This window comes from Coenobita brevimanus, chromosome 52, assembly GCF_032717465.1.
Source record: "Coenobita brevimanus isolate Jiangsu-jjx chromosome 52, ASM3271746v2, whole genome shotgun sequence".
NCBI lineage: Eukaryota > Metazoa > Arthropoda > Malacostraca > Decapoda > Coenobitidae > Coenobita > Coenobita brevimanus.
The window spans coordinates 23,117,548-23,133,880 of NC_137005.1; positions in this window are offsets into that span (position 1 = coordinate 23,117,548).

Genomic DNA, 16,333 nt, shown 5'->3' on the forward strand with positions numbered 1-16,333 from the left:
CCAGCTCCCTCTGTTACCAGCTTGCCATTCAGCTCTGGAGTACCGCCCTGTTCGACTGGTGATACAGTCTACTCCCTATGGCCCACATATCAACCCCCAAAAAATCAAATCCATCTATAACTTTTTAAGATACAGTACCTTGTGGACAAAGAAACAAACAGACAAACAGAGGTGAATACATAACCTCCAACTCCGCTGATGGAGATAAGAACAGGATCAGAGGACCACAGACTTTGTTAATCCATACATATTGTTATATCTAATGACATGTGTCTGGATTAACGGCTCGGGGATGAGTACATTCCTGCCACATGCATGAATACGACATCTCTCTCTCTCTCTCTCTCTCTCTCTCTCTCTCTCTCTCTCTCTCTCTCAACACGACGACGACGGTTGATGACGAAACCTACGAAAAGCTCCCGGGTGATGTACTGCAATCATTCACCACAGAGACAATGTCATAAGGCAGTTTGTTTGGTATAGATGGTGTTAACCTTCTTCACTCCTCTTTGATCCCAGCATCACAGTTAACTGGTTCATCTACCACAGCTGCAGGTGATATGGAGACAAGGCGATGTGGTGCATATCCAGCAAATGATGAACGCCACATTGCACAAAGGTAACTTAGTCATTTGTGTCTCTTGACTGAGAGGTTCGGTGCAAGTTTATGTGTTGCTGTGAGGTACCAGTGTACACAACAGTGACTTGTTTCGAGGCATCTGCAACTCACTCAGTGAATTCCGCCATATTGCGTACAAACAGGCCATTGGACCTAAGTCTTGGGCTTCGTCATGCCAGCTGGCAATTTTGCCTTCAACGAATGCTGCAGCTATGCAATAGTCGCTGCCCCAACAAAGGGGATGGAATGAGGAAGGTGGCACCTCGATCTCGTAGAATATAATCTTCGGCTTGCACTAGACAATATACTCACCTTGGTATTTTGTGGGTGCAGAGTAAAGCTTGTGCAATAATATCATGTGCATGTAAAGAGCTGGTCTTTTTTCTGTACAGCAATGCGCCAATGGAGTAAGGGGAGGAGACTTAAGAACACCCATATCCATGAACATCAAAGGAACGCAGGCACTACTGCCTTGACGTCAGTTGTCAAACAGGCAAAAATAAGGTCACTGTCAATTCCTTGTAACATACACTGTTTAAAAATAATGCAAGGGTAATGTAATTGTTTCCCATCATATTGCTCTTCATCCTCTTCCGATCCAACGTTTACAGAAGGATATCTCTCTATCTATTTAGGCTATCTATCTATCTATATATGCTAGAGAAACACACATTACATGCGTGTACATGTGGAAAGTTTTGAGCGCTCTAGCCGGGAATAGAACCCGAGATCTCTAGACAGAAGTCAGGCACTGGCACCATTATACCATGGCGTGATAAAAGCCAAGCCACCTGAATTCAACGACAAACCAGGTAAATCCGTAATGGGAGGATATACGGTATTTCAGCCCCAACCCATAAGATGATACACATCGTGATTCTTGCTTAGCTCTACACATCTCGGCAAGTGACAGAGCAGTATTAATCTATCCCAGCCAGTATAGTGGTAACAGTGCCAGACTTCTATCTAGAGGTCTCGGGCTCGATTCCCGGCTAGAGTGTTAAAAACTTTCCATATATGTACACACGTGTAATGTGTGTTTCCGCAGCATATAAAAAGGAAGATGCTTGTGTACTGGCTGAGATAGATGAAAACTGCTCTGTCACTTGCAAAGTTGGGTCTGGCTAAGCAAAAATACTGATGTGTCTGAAATATATATCAGCATATGGACTAGGGTTGAAATATATCCTCCCATAATGGATTTACCTGGTTCGTCATTGAATCCAGGTGGCTTAGCTTTTATCACGCCATGGTGTATTGGCAACAGTGTCTGACTTCCATCTCGAGGTCTCGGGTTCGATTCCCGGCTAGAGCGTTAAAAACTTTCCATTTATATATATATATATATATATCCTGGTGACAAATGAATGTTCGAAATTGTTTACTCTTTGTGTTCGCTGATTCAAACCTACAGGAAGCCGTTGAGTGGAACCAAATATACATTTTAAGACACTTGCTCGACGTTGGAAGAGAAACAATACATTTATTAAACAATAAATGTGATATATTCATGTTATCAGAGTCAAACCTTCAAAGTAAATGTTGCTATTGCTTTATCCAATAATACAAGCCCAAAGCTGAAAGGATATTTTTCGACGGAAATGCATAGCAGGCAACTTCTGTGCTCATGAATGCGACGTGCCACATACAGTACACGCGTTGGCTGGACGTGGGTAGATTACAACACCTGGCCGCATTTGTATCTCTGGTGGGCCATTCTACTAATTTCAAGTTCCCTAGCTCCACCATTGATGGATGGAATCGAATGAAACTTTGTATGCATATAGACGTTAATGAGAACTACAGTTGTGCGAAGCACTTTGTACACACACATGCCCTATAGCCACCAGGTCAGGGTCAAAGGTCAACAAGTGCAGAAAATATGAAAAGCACTAAAATTACGACCTCGTTTACGCAAAATGCTAAGGTTTCAAAAATTATTAAGCCAAGGCCATGATTCTTGGGTGGAATGTTTCACTGGAGTACCTCCATAGAGAAATCACTGTTAGTGTCGAAACTCATTTCCGGTCACTGAAAAAGCTTGGTCCGCTTAGAGCTGGCCATCGTTGCCTTCTGGTTTATGATAATAATAATAATAATAATATTATTATTATTATTATTATTATTATTATTCATTCATTCATTCATCTAATCCAGTGTTGCCCCACGAGAAGCGTAGGAGCCCGGGGCTAGGCAAATTGGTCCTGGCATTTAAGATGAGAGTGACCAGCCTCATTCATCCCTGAGTGACATTACGTAAGCAATAACCCCAACCACCCCTTGGATACAAACTTTAATCGGCTCAATCCTACTGGAGCCCCGCAATTATCTACTAAACCACCAGGCGCCACAATTTGGTTATATGGTTACCACCCAGCGTAGTAAGTGGTTTCCTGGTGTAGAGGAAACCATTCGACTTGTCACTCGGTGTAGAGTCACCCATAGGCAGAAGGAACATGAAAGAATGAAGGAAAAAGATAAAAGAGGGAGTGTAATGTCAACCGTAGGCAGAAGGACGAGGAAAGAATGAAGTAAAGAAAGGCAGAAGAGGAAGGAAGGAAAGGAGGGAGGAGGGGAATGGGCAGACACCTGAGAGCAGCACTACATCGAATGAGTGGATGGTGAGCTCCCCCACCTACCACAAATTATTATTATTGTTATTGTTGTTGTTGTTGTTGTTGTTGTTGTTATTATTATTATTATTATTATTATTATTATTATTATTGTTATTATTATTATTATTATTATTATTATTATTGTTATTATTATCATTATTATTATTATTATTATTATTATTATTATTATTATTATTATTATTATTATCATCACTGTCACGGGAGGAAAGGAATAAAGTTACTACTTAACATGGGAGAAAAAGGTATGTCGCCACTTGTCACAGAGGGGACTGACTTATGAAATAAAAACATTATGTTTTTACTTTATTCTGTCTTACATTGCCAAATTAAAAAAACGAGTTATATATTTTCTCTTCAAACAGTGTTCCGCTGGGAATAACCTCTCACAAATGCTACGTTGTCGGCCTTTGAGAGAAACAATGACTCTTGCCCCCTCTCGCCTCTCCTAGCTTGAGCAACGGTTTTGTTATGAATTAATATGATATGACTGGCTCAACTACCGGTCGAGATTAATATCAGGGAAATTTGTACAAGGTGAGAGCAAAGAATATTAATTAAAAACAATATGGAAAAATGAAACACGATTCTACATTAATTAATCTCAAAAGGAAGGCCGTGAAATCATTAATTACAACCAGAATGAATGCTTAAGTTGCAAGGAAACTTAAGCAAGTAACTTCACTCACTCTTGCAATCAAGCTACCTGATACTCTTAATTCTAGAAAACGGAAAGAAAATACTAGTTACTGGAGAGGTATGGAATCACGGGGCTGCAAGTCCAGAGTCGTAATAAAGACACCGCCTAGAACGAGGGTAAACTTCGGTGATCCCGCCATCTGCACTGCTCAGAACGACTTCTGTCTCTTGGTGCCGCCAGCATCGAGAATGAGGTCAAGAGCTGCGAGGAACCTAGGTGATCTGCTGCTCACTGGCCACTCATCTCTTTCTCACACTGCTCTTGATCCGTCTCTCAGGATTGCCCATCACGACCTAAACTGTTTCTCACGCCGGCAGGCATGCTGTATGGGAAGTGGGTACAGAGGTATGTGAACGATATATATATATATATATATATATATATATATATATATATATATATATATATATATATATATATATATATATATATATATATATATATATATATTGTTACATAGCCTATGATTTCATCATCCTTTGTGTAATTTTAACGCACAGTATGCTGCATGTTTGATCACGAGCGTGTTCTGCCTCAGTCCCCCCCCTTCTATCGTTATAGTACAGTAAGTCGTCCTTTCAGTTGTTCAGTGCGGGATTTTCATCTCTTTGTCCCCATGGCTTCATTTGCGCGTCCTTCTTACAAGTTGTATCAAGCTCTGCTGGCCCCTATATAATAAGCTCAGTCTCTGCATCATTGCCACTTAGATCTGCTCCTCATTTTGTTCACATCTCTGTCCTCCCCTGTACAGTTATTATTATTGTGAATTTCTCAGAAAGTCTCCAACCATCTAGCAGCTGTGTGATTTGAGTATAAGTGTTATTGCATTTTGTTCTTTTACTGTATAGCATAAGGTTAATTCTTAGGCCTGGAAAGTTTTTGTAAATTGTGTAGAATTCATTTTGTCAGCCAGTGGTAATTATAGTTTGTATCTGTAATTATTTATCTTGCATTAACTGAGCATTACTCAGTGTTTTTCATTTCATCAGGGCTGACTTAGATAAATTTACTCATGCTAATTTCGTGTTAATAGAGGCTATTGCAGTTAACCATATATTTAACCTGTTTTTGCCATTACATTATCCTTATGAGTCCTGAATGTTTTGTTGTTAGTTTGAGCATTAAACTTTAACTTGTAATTTTACCTAACTCTTTTGTTTTGAACCTGGAACTTTACGGGACAGTAGTGATTTTTTTAGTATTCTCACTTAAAGTGTACATTATCTTTCTCTGTTCCGTAACATAAATTTGGCGACCTCTTATCAGGATATTCAGGATATTATCATAAGGATATTGCTTGATATTTTGTGACTGTTACTTATTCATGATGTCTACTATTACTACACTTGATGAAGCCAAAGATTTTTTGTCAAATGTGCAAACAGTGTGTGATATAGAAAACAGAACAAAGAATGAACTTAAGCTCGTTGCTCAACAATTGGGAATTGCTGTTCGCTCTCATCATTCTAAAGATCAAATTGTTGACATGATTAATGAAAGCTTGTTTAATGTAACTCCTCCAAATGAGCAAACGCAGATTGAATTAGCTAAGTTACAGCTAGCCCTGCAGGAGGCTCGTGTGAAGGAAGCTGAATTTCAAGCACGTGCTAAGGAGGCTGATGTTAAGGAGGCAAATACTCGTATTCAAGAGGCACAGGTACAGGCTCAGGCACAAATTGAACTTGCTAGGATTCAGGCAGACCATGAGTATCGCATGAAACAAGGTGGAACTGGATCATCTAGCTCTGATGATTTTGATGTGGCTAAAAATGTTAAACTTGTCCCTCCTTTTAATGAATCTGATTTAACAAAGTATTTTCAGTTGTTTGAGAGGGTAGCTACAGGTTTTAATTGGCCCAAAAAGTATTGGCCGGTACTCCTTCAAACTGTTCTCACCGGTAAAGCTCAAGTAACTTATGCATCTTTTCCTCAGGATCAATCTGATAATTATGATGTAGTTAAGAGCTTGATTCTTAAGGCCTATGAGCTTGTTCCTGAAGCCTATAGAGTAAAATTTTAGACAGCTTACAAGCAAGATAAGCAATCCCATGTTGAGTATGCAAAAATCAAAGAAGATCTGTTAGAGCAGTGGTTAAATTCTAAGAATGTGGATTCTGATTTTGGTAAATTTAAGCAGATGATTTTGCTGGAGGACTTCAAGAGGTGTATTTATAAAGATGTAAGCCTATATCTTGATGAGAAAAGAATAGATAATTTGTCTGATGCTGCAGTTTTAGCTTATGAATATGTTCTCACTCACAAGAGATATTCTAAAGAAAAAGGGAAAGCTGAGAGTAAGTACGTTGCCTCTACTCAGAGTACAGGTAACAGGAAAGAGAATAAATGAGATGTTTCTCAGGAAGTAAATACCAGCTTCACCTCTAGATTTCAGAAAAGTAAATGTACTTATTGTAGTAAGCTTGGTCATACTACGGAGAAATGTTTCAGGAGACAGCGTGATGTGAACAAAAAGGAGTCTTTAAATATTCAGTCAATTGGTCTAGTGTCCACCCTTGAGAGTTCTCAGAATTCTTTAACTGAGTTAACTGAACCTGCTTTGAGGGGTAACTTAAATTCTCATGATGGAGCTCCTCTTTTGAGCAGTAACGTGGGTGACACTCTCAAGAGTTCATGTGCTAATTTCCTGTCTGATGGTTTTGTCAGTCCTCTGAACAGTAATGACAGGAAATCAGTTAAAATATATCGTGACACAGGTGCTTGCCAATCCCTTATGCTGACCAGTGTTCTAGGCTCTAATGTTAATTCCTTTGATGAAACTGTAATCTTACAAGGTGTAGGGAATAATTACTTCTCTGTCCCTCTGTGCAGAGTGAATTTAGAGTCTGGTTTTGTTAATGGTTCCGTTATGGTTGGGTTGGTTGAGACACTCCCAATGTCAGGTGTAACTTTATTACTTGGAAATGATATTGGTGGAAGTCAAGTGTGTCCAGCTCCTCAGTTGTCTAGTGAGCCAGTGGCTGCGTCCCAGGATTGTGATGTCCCTGATGTGTTCCCTGCATGTGCTGTCACTAGGGCTAAGTCTAAAGTTACTGGTGATTTAGAGGATAATGATGATGATGATGTTATCCTAGCTGACACTTTTCTTGCTAATTTGGACCACTCACCAGATGAGCCAGTACCCTGTAGTGTTGATAATTTGTCTCGTCAAGAGTTGGTTGAGTTGCAGGTTGCTGACCCTGAGTTGAAAGGTCTAGCTAACTCTGCTTACAGTGAAGAAGAGTCAGCTGGTGCTTCTACTTGTTATTATGTAAAGTCAGGAGTACTTATGAGGAAGTGGAGACCCCCAACAGCATCAGCCGACTGTGAATGGGAGGTTGTACATCAAGTTGTCATCCCTCGTGTTTGTAGGCAGGATATCATTAGAGTGGCTCATGATTCCAGTTTGGCAGGACACCTTGGAGTGAGGAAGACCGTGGCACGCATTTTGAAACACTTCTACTGGCCAGGTATCTTCAGGGATGTTTCCTGGTATTGTAAGTCTTGTCACACCTGTCAAGTTGTGGGGAAGTGTAATCAGACCGAAAAGGTTGCACCTCTAGTTCCCATTCCTCCTTTTGAGGCGCCTTTCACCCGTGTGTTGGTGGATATTGTGGGCCCTCTTCCTAAGACTTCTTCAGGATTTTCTTATGTGTTGACCCTGATTGATATGGCTACTCGTTATCCTGAAGCCATTCCACTTAGAAATATCTCAGCAAAGAACGTGGTTAAGGAAATGGTAGGGTTCTTCACAAAGTTTGGTCTGCCCAAGGAGGAAGAGTCAGACCGGGGAAGTAATTTCATGTCGAATGTTTTCAAGCAGTCTCTGAAAGAGTTGGGCATCACCCAGATCACGTCTTCAGCTTACCATCCCCAGACCCAAGGAGCGTTGGAGAGATATCATCAAACACTCAAATCGATGCTCAAGAAATACTGTTTGGAACATCAGAAAGACTGGGATAAAGGTCTTCCATTCGTTGTATTTGCTGGAAGAGAATCTCCAAATGAATCACTGGGCTTCTCACCTTTTGAACTACTGTTTGGCCATGAAGTAAGAGGACCCCTTAAGCTACTCAAGGAATGCTGGCTGTCGGAGGAAGATGACGTCAACCTGCTGGAGTATGTGATGAAGTTCAAAGAACGGCTGTCCACTGCTTTACAGCTGGCGAGAGAGAATTTAGGAGCTGCTCAGGAGAAGATGAAGACTTGGTATGATAAGAAGTCCAGGTTACGCCACTTTCAGCCAGGAGATCAGGTTTTGATTCTGCTAACAGTTCATGGGCAACCTCTTCAAGCCAAGTTTAGTGGTCCTTATTTCGTGGAGAAGAAACTCAGTGATGTCAACTATGTCATCGCCACACCAGATCGTAGAAAGAACAAGCAACTATGTCACATCAACATGCTAAATTTATATCACAGGCGGGACGAAAATAATCCAGTCTGCACTGTAGCTGTTCCACCCGAGTCTGCAAGTGAAGCTCTCCCATGCAGCATGAGCCTGAGTGATAGTTTGGGGAAGAATCCTGATATCATGAATGATCTCCAGACTAAGCTTTCTCATCTACCTCCCGAGGAAAGGCAGGAGTTTTCGGCATTACTGCAGGAGTACCCGCAAGTGTTCCGTGCCACTCCAGGAAGAACTACTGTGTTGATGCATGATGTCGATGTTGGAGACGCAAAGCCAATTAAACTGCCTCCTTACCGTGTGAACCCAGTGAAAGTTCCTCTCATCGAGAAGGAGCTTGGCTACCTGTTGGACCACATGATGATTGAGCCCTGTCAGAGCGAGTGGAGTTCTCCTGTCACTCTAGTCCCTAAGCCAGGTGGGTCACAGCGGCTTTGCATTGACTACAGACGTGTTAATCAGATAACCAAAACAGACACTTACCCTCTCCCTCGCGAGGAAGATTGCATAGACAAGATCGGAAAGGCTAGGTACATAAGTAAGTTTGATTTGTTAAAGGGATACTGGCAAGTACCTATGACTGAACGTGCTAGGGAGATCTCATGTTTTGTAACACTAGGAAAGACTTTTGCATGTTCTGTAATGCCATATGGCATGAAGAATGCACCAGCCACATTTCAGAAGCTCATGAATGTTGTAACAGAGGGTTTGGCAGGGTGTGTTGTTTATATTGATGATGTATTAATCTTCAGTGACAACTGGAAAGATCAACTATGCCATGTCAGTAAATTTCTTGAGCGTTTGGTTCATGCTAATCTTGTAGCTAATTTATCAAAGTGTGAGTTTGGTCAAGCTAAAGTTCAGTACCTTGGGTACGTAATTGGTGATGGACATGTTGCACCACCAGGAGCTAAGGTTCAGGTTATAAGTGATCTTCCCAGACCTAAAAGTAGGAAAGAGCTACAAAGATTTTTGGGAATGGTAGGTTATTACAGGAGATTTGTTCTTAACTTTTCTATTCTTGTATCACCACTTACAGACCTACTGAAAAAGGGAGTTAAATTTGTCTGGACCGATAACTGTGAATCCTCTTTCAACAAACTTAAAGCTATTCTATTAAGTCAGCCAGTGCTCGCAACTCCAAATTTTGCTAAGCCTTTTAAGATGGCTGTTGATGCAAGTGATACAGGAGCTGGGGCTGTTTTGCTGCAAGAGGATGATCAGGGTATTGAACATCTTGTATCTTATTACAGTAAGAAGTTCACTTCACCTCAAAAGAACTACTCAACTATTGAGAAAGAGCTTTTGGCCTTGGTTTTGGGTTTACAGCATTTTTCATTTTATTTGTGTTCTGGTTTTGACCCAATAGTCATATATACCGATCATAACCCACTGAAATTCCTTAGTAAGTTTAAAGATAAAAATCAGAGATTGGCAGGATGGAGTCTACTTCTTCAGGAGTATTGATTAGACATACAACATGTCAAGGGGAAAGAAAATGTTATTGCAGATTGTTTATCTAGACTTTAGACAGATTGTTTTAGAGTAATAAGAAATTTCTTTTGTAAATTTCTTTTTCTTTGTGGGGAGGTGTTACATAGCCTATGATTTCATCATCCTTTGTGTAATTTTAAAGCACAGTATGCTGCATGTTGGATCACGAGCGTGTTCTGCCTCAGTCCCCCCTTCTTCCGTTATAGTAGAGTAAGTCGTCCTTTCAGTTGTTCAGTGCGGGATTTTCATCTCTTTGTCCCCATGGCTTCATTTGCGCGTCCTTCTTACAAGTTGTATCAAGCTCTGCTGGCCCCTATATAATGAGCTCAGTCTCTGCATTAATTGCCACTTAGATCTGCTCCTCATTTTGCTCACATCTCTGTCCTCCCCTGTATAGTTATTATTATTGTGAGTGCTCAGGAAGTCTCCAGCCATCTAGCAGTTGTGTAATTTGAGTATTAAGTGTTATTACATTTTTTCCTTTTACTGTATAATATGAGGTGTTGATTCATAGGCCTAGTGAGGTTTTTGTGATTCATGTGTTGTTATGTCAGTCATTTTTGATAATATTTTGTATCTGTAATAATATATCTTGCATTCACTGAGTATTATCTGGTTTTCTCATTATAACAGGGCTGACTTAGATAAATTTACTCTTGCTAATTTCGGGTTAATAGAGGCTATTGCAGTTAACCATATATTTAACCTGTTTTTTTGCCATTACTTTATCCTTATGAGTCCTGAATGTTTTGTTGTTAGTTTGAGCATTAAACTTTAACTTGTAATTTTACCTAACTCTTTTGTTTTGAACCTGGAACTTTGCGGGACAGTAGTGATTTTAGTCTCTGTTCCGTAACATACATTTGGCGACCTCTTATCAGGATATTCAGGATATTATCATAAGGATATTGCTTGATATTTTGTGACTGTGATTTATTCATGATGTCTACTATTACTACTCTTGATGAAGCCAAAGATTTTTTGTCAAATGTGCAAACTGTATGTGATGTAGAAAACAGAACAAAGAATGAACTTAAGCTCGTTGCTCAACAATTGGGAATTGCTGTTCGCTCTCATCATTCTAAAGATCAAATTGTTGACATGATTAATGAAAGCTTGTTTAATGTAACTCCTCCAAATAAGCAAACGCTGATTGAATTAGCTAAGTTACAGCTAGCCCTGCAGGAGGCTCGTACTAAGAAGGCTGAATTTCAGGCAAATGCTCGTATTCACGAGGCACAGGTACAGGCTCAGGCACAAATTGAACTTGCTAGGATTCAGGCAGACCATGAGTATCGCATGAAACAAGGTGGAACTGGATCATATAGCTCTGATGATTTTGATGTGGCTAAAAATGTTAAACTTGTCCCTCTTTTTAATGAATCTGATTTAACAAAGTATTTTCAGTTGTTTGAGAGGGTAGCTACAGGTTTTAATTGGCCCAAAAAGTATTGGCCAGTACTCCTTCAAACTGTTCTCACCGGTAAAGCTCAAGTAACTTATGCATCTTTGCCTCAGGATCAATCTGATAATTATGATGTAGTTAAGAGCTTGATTCTTAAGGCCTATGAACTTGTTCCTGAAGCCTATAGAGTAAAATTTAGGACAACTTATAAGCAAGATAAGCAATCCCATGTTGAGTATGCAAAAATCAAAGAAGATCTGTTAGAGCAGTGGTTAAATTCTAAGAATGTGGATTCTGATTTTGATAAATTTAAGCAGATGATTTTGCTGAAGGACTTCAAAAAGTGAATTAATAATGATGTAAGCCTATATCTTGATGAGAAAAGAATAGATAATTTGTCTGATGCTGCAGTTTTAGCTGATGAATATGTTCTCACTCACAAGAGATATTCTAGAGAAAAAAGGAAAGCTGAGAGTAAGTACGTTGCCTCTACTCAGAGTACAGGTAACAGGAAAGAGAATAAAGGAGATGTTTCTCAGGAAGTAAATACCAGCTTCACCTCTAGGTTTCAGAAAAGTAAATGTACTTATTGTAGTAAGCTTGGTCATACTACGGAGAAATGTTTCAGGAGACAGCGTGATGTGAACAAAAAGGAGTCTTTAAATATTCAGTCAATTGGTCTAGTGTCCACCCTTGAGAGTTTCCAGAATTCTTTAACTGAGTTAACTGAACCTGCTTTGAGGGGTAAATTAAATTCTCATGATGAAGCTCCTCTTTTGAGCAGTAACGTGGGTGACACTCTCAAGAGTTCATGTGCTAATTTCCTGTCTGATGGTTTTGTCAGTCCTCTGAACAGTAATGACAGGAAATCAGTTAAAATATATCGTGACACAGGTGCTTGCCAATCCCTTATGCTGACCAGTGTTCTAGGCTCTAATGTTAATTCCTCTGATGAAACTGTAATCTTACAAGGTGTAGGGAATAATTACTTCTCTGTCCCTCTGTGCAGAGTGAATTTAGAGTCTGGTTTTGTTAATGGTTCCGTTATGGTTGGGTTGGTTGAGACACTCCCAATGTCAGGTGTAACTTTATTACTTGGAAATGATATTGGTGGAAGTCAAGTGTGTCCAGCTCCTCAGTTGTCTAGTGAGCCAGTGGCTGCGTCCCAGGATTGTGATGTCCCTGATGTGTTCCCTGCATGTGCTGTCACTAGGGCTAAGTCTAAAGTTACTGGTGATTTAGAGGATAATGATGATGATGATGTTATCCTAGCTGACACTTTTCTTGCTAATTTGGACCACTCACCAGATGAGCCAGTACCCTGTAGTGTTGACAATTTGTCTCGTCAAGAGTTGGTTGAGTTGCAGGTTGCTGACCCTGAGTTGAAAGGTCTAGCTAACTCTGCTTACAGTGAAGAAGAGTCAGCTGGTGCTTCTACTTGTTATTATGTAAAGTCAGGAGTACTTATGAGGAAGTGGAGACCCCCAACAGCATCAGCCGACTGTGAATGGGAGGTTGTACATCAAGTTGTCATCCCTCGTGTTTGTAGGCAGGATATCATTAGAGTGGCTCATGATTCCAGTTTGGCAGGACACCTTGGAGTGAGGAAGACCGTGGCACGCATTTTGAAACACTTCTACTGGCCAGGTATCTTCAGGGATGTTTCCTGGTATTGTAAGTCTTGTCACACCTGTCAAGTTGTGGGGAAGTGTAATCAGACCGAAAAGGTTGCACCTCTAGTTCCCATTCCTCCTTTTGAGGCGCCTTTCACCCGTGTGTTGGTGGATATTGTGGGCCCTCTTCCTAAGACTTCTTCAGGATTTTTCTTATGTGTTGACCCTGATTGATATGGCTACTCGTTATCCTGAAGCCATTCCACTTAGAAATATCTCAGCAAAGAACGTGGTTAAGGAAATGGTAGGGTTCTTCACAAAGTTTGGTCTGCCCAAGGAGGAAGAGTCAGACCGGGGAAGTAATTTCATGTCGAATGTTTTCAAGCAGTCTCTGAAAGAGTTGGGCATCACCCAGATCACGTCTTCAGCTTACCATCCCCAGACCCAAGGAGCGTTGGAGAGATATCATCAAACACTCAAATCGATGCTCAAGAAATACTGTTTGGAACATCAGAAAGACTGGGATAAAGGTCTTCCATTCGTTGTATTTCCTGGAAGAGAATCTCCAAATGAATCACTGGGCTTCTCACCTTTTGAACTACTGTTTGGCCATGAAGTAAGAGGACCCCTTAAGTTACTCAAGGAATGCTGGCTGTCGGAGGAAGATGACGTCAACCTGCTGGAGTATGTGATGAAGTTCAAAGAACGGCTGTCCACTGCTTTACAGCTGGCGAGAGAGAATTTAGGAGCTGCTCAGGAGAAGATGAAGACTTGGTATGATAAGAAGTCCAGGTTACGCCACTTTCAGCCAGGAGATCAGGTTTTGATTCTGCTAACAGTTCATGGGCAACCTCTTCAAGCCAAGTTTAGTGGTCCTTATTTCGTGGAGAAGAAACTCAGTGATGTCAACTATGTCATCGCCACACCAGATCGTAGAAAGAACAAGCAACTATGTCACATCAACATGCTAAATTTATATCACAGGCGGGACGAAAATAATCCAGTCTGCACTGTAGCTGTTCCACCCGAGTCTGCAAGTGAAGCTCTCCCATGCAGCATGAGCCTGAGTGATAGTTTGGGGAAGAATCCTGATATCATGAATGATCTCCAGACTAAGCTTTCTCATCTACCTCCCGAGGAAAGGCAGGAGTTTTCGGCATTACTGCAGGAGTACCCGCAAGTGTTCCGTGCCACTCCAGGAAGAACTACTGTGTTGATGCATGATGTCGATGTTGGAGACGCAAAGCCAATTAAACTGCCTCCTTACCGTGTGAACCCAGTGAAAGTTCCTCTCATCGAGAAGGAGCTTGGCTACCTGTTGGACCACATGATGATTGAGCCCTGTCAGAGCGAGTGGAGTTCTCCTGTCACTCTAGTCCCTAAGCCAGGTGGGTCACAGCGGCTTTGCATTGACTACAGACGTGTTAATCAGATAACCAAAACAGACACTTACCCTCTCCCTCGCGTGGAAGATTGCATAGACAAGATCGGAAAGGCTAGGTACATAAGTAAGTTTGATTTGTTAAAGGGATACTGGCAAGTACCTATGACTGAACGTGCTAGGGAGATCTCATGTTTTGTAACACTAGGAAAGACTTTTGCATGTTCTGTAATGCCATATGGCATGAAGAATGCACCAGCCACATTTCAGAAGCTCATGAATGTTGTAACAGAGGGTTTGGCAGGGTGTGTTGTTTATATTGATGATGTATTAATCTTCAGTGACAACTGGAAAGATCAACTATGCCATGTCAGTAAATTTCTTGAGCGTTTGGTTCATGCTAATCTTGTAGCTAATTTATCAAAGTGTGAGTTTGGTCAAGCTAAAGTTCAGTACCTTGGGTACGTAATTGGTGATGGACATGTTGCACCACCAGGAGCTAAGGTTCAGGTTATAAGTGATCTTCCCAGACCTAAAAGTAGGAAAGAGCTACAAAGATTTTTGGGAATGGTAGGTTATTACAGGAGATTTGTTCTTAACTTTTCTATTCTTGTATCACCACTTACAGACCTACTGAAAAAGGGAGTTAAATTTGTCTGGACCGATAACTGTGAATCCTCTTTCAACAAACTTAAAGCTATTCTATTAAGTCAGCCAGTGCTCGCAACTCCAAATTTTGCTAAGCCTTTTAAGATGGCTGTTGATGCAAGTGATACAGGAGCTGGGGCTGTTTTGCTGCAAGAGGATGATCAGGGTATTGAACATCTTGTATCTTATTACAGTAAGAAGTTCACTTCACCTCAAAAGAACTACTCAACTATTGAGAAAGAGCTTTTGGCCTTGGTTTTGGGTTTACAGCATTTTTCATTTTATTTGTGTTCTGGTTTTGACCCAATAGTCATATATACCGATCATAACCCACTGAAATTCCTTAGTAAGTTTAAAGATAAAAATCAGAGATTGGCAGGATGGAGTCTACTTCTTCAGGAGTATTGATTAGACATACAACATGTCAAGGGGAAAGAAAATGTTATTGCAGATTGTTTATCTAGACTTTAGACAGATTGTTTTAGAGTAATAAGAAATTTCTTTTGTAAATTTCTTTTTCTTTGTGGGGAGGTGTTACATAGCCTATGATTTCATCATCCTTTGTGTAATTTTAAAGCACAGTATGCTGCATGTTGGATCACGAGCGTGTTCTGCCTCAGTCCCCCCTTCTTCCGTTATAGTAGAGTAAGTCGTCCTTTCAGTTGTTCAGTGCGGGATTTTCATCTCTTTGTCCCCATGGCTTCATTTGCGCGTCCTTCTTACAAGTTGTATCAAGCTCTGCTGGCCCCTATATAATGAGCTCAGTCTCTGCATTAATTGCCACTTAGATCTGCTCCTCATTTTGCTCACATCTCTGTCCTCCCCTGTATAGTTATTATTATTGTGAGTGCTCAGGAAGTCTCCAGCCATCTAGCAGTTGTGTAATTTGAGTATTAAGTGTTATTACATTTTTTCCTTTTACTGTATAATATGAGGTGTTGATTCATAGGCCTAGTGAGGTTTTTGTGATTCATGTGTTGTTATGTCAGTCATTTTTGATAATATTTTGTATCTGTAATAATATATCTTGCATTTACTGAGTATTATCTGGTTTTCTCATTATAACAGGGCTGACTTAGATAAATTTAATCTTGCTAATTTCGGGTTAATAGAGGCTATTGCAGTTAACCATATATTTAACCTGTTTTTTTGCCATTACTTTATCCTTATGAGTCCTGAATGTTTTGTTGTTAGTTTGAGCATTAAACTTTAACTTGTAATTTTACCTAACTCTTTTGTTTTGAACCTGGAACTTTGCGGGACAGTAGTGATTTTAGTCTCTGTTCCGTAACATACATTTGGCGACCTCTTATCAGGATATTCAGGATATTATCATAAGGATATTGCTTGATATTTTGTGACTGTGATTTATTCATGATGTCTACTATTACTACTCTTGATGAAGCCAAAGATTTTTTGTCAAATGTGCAAACTGTAT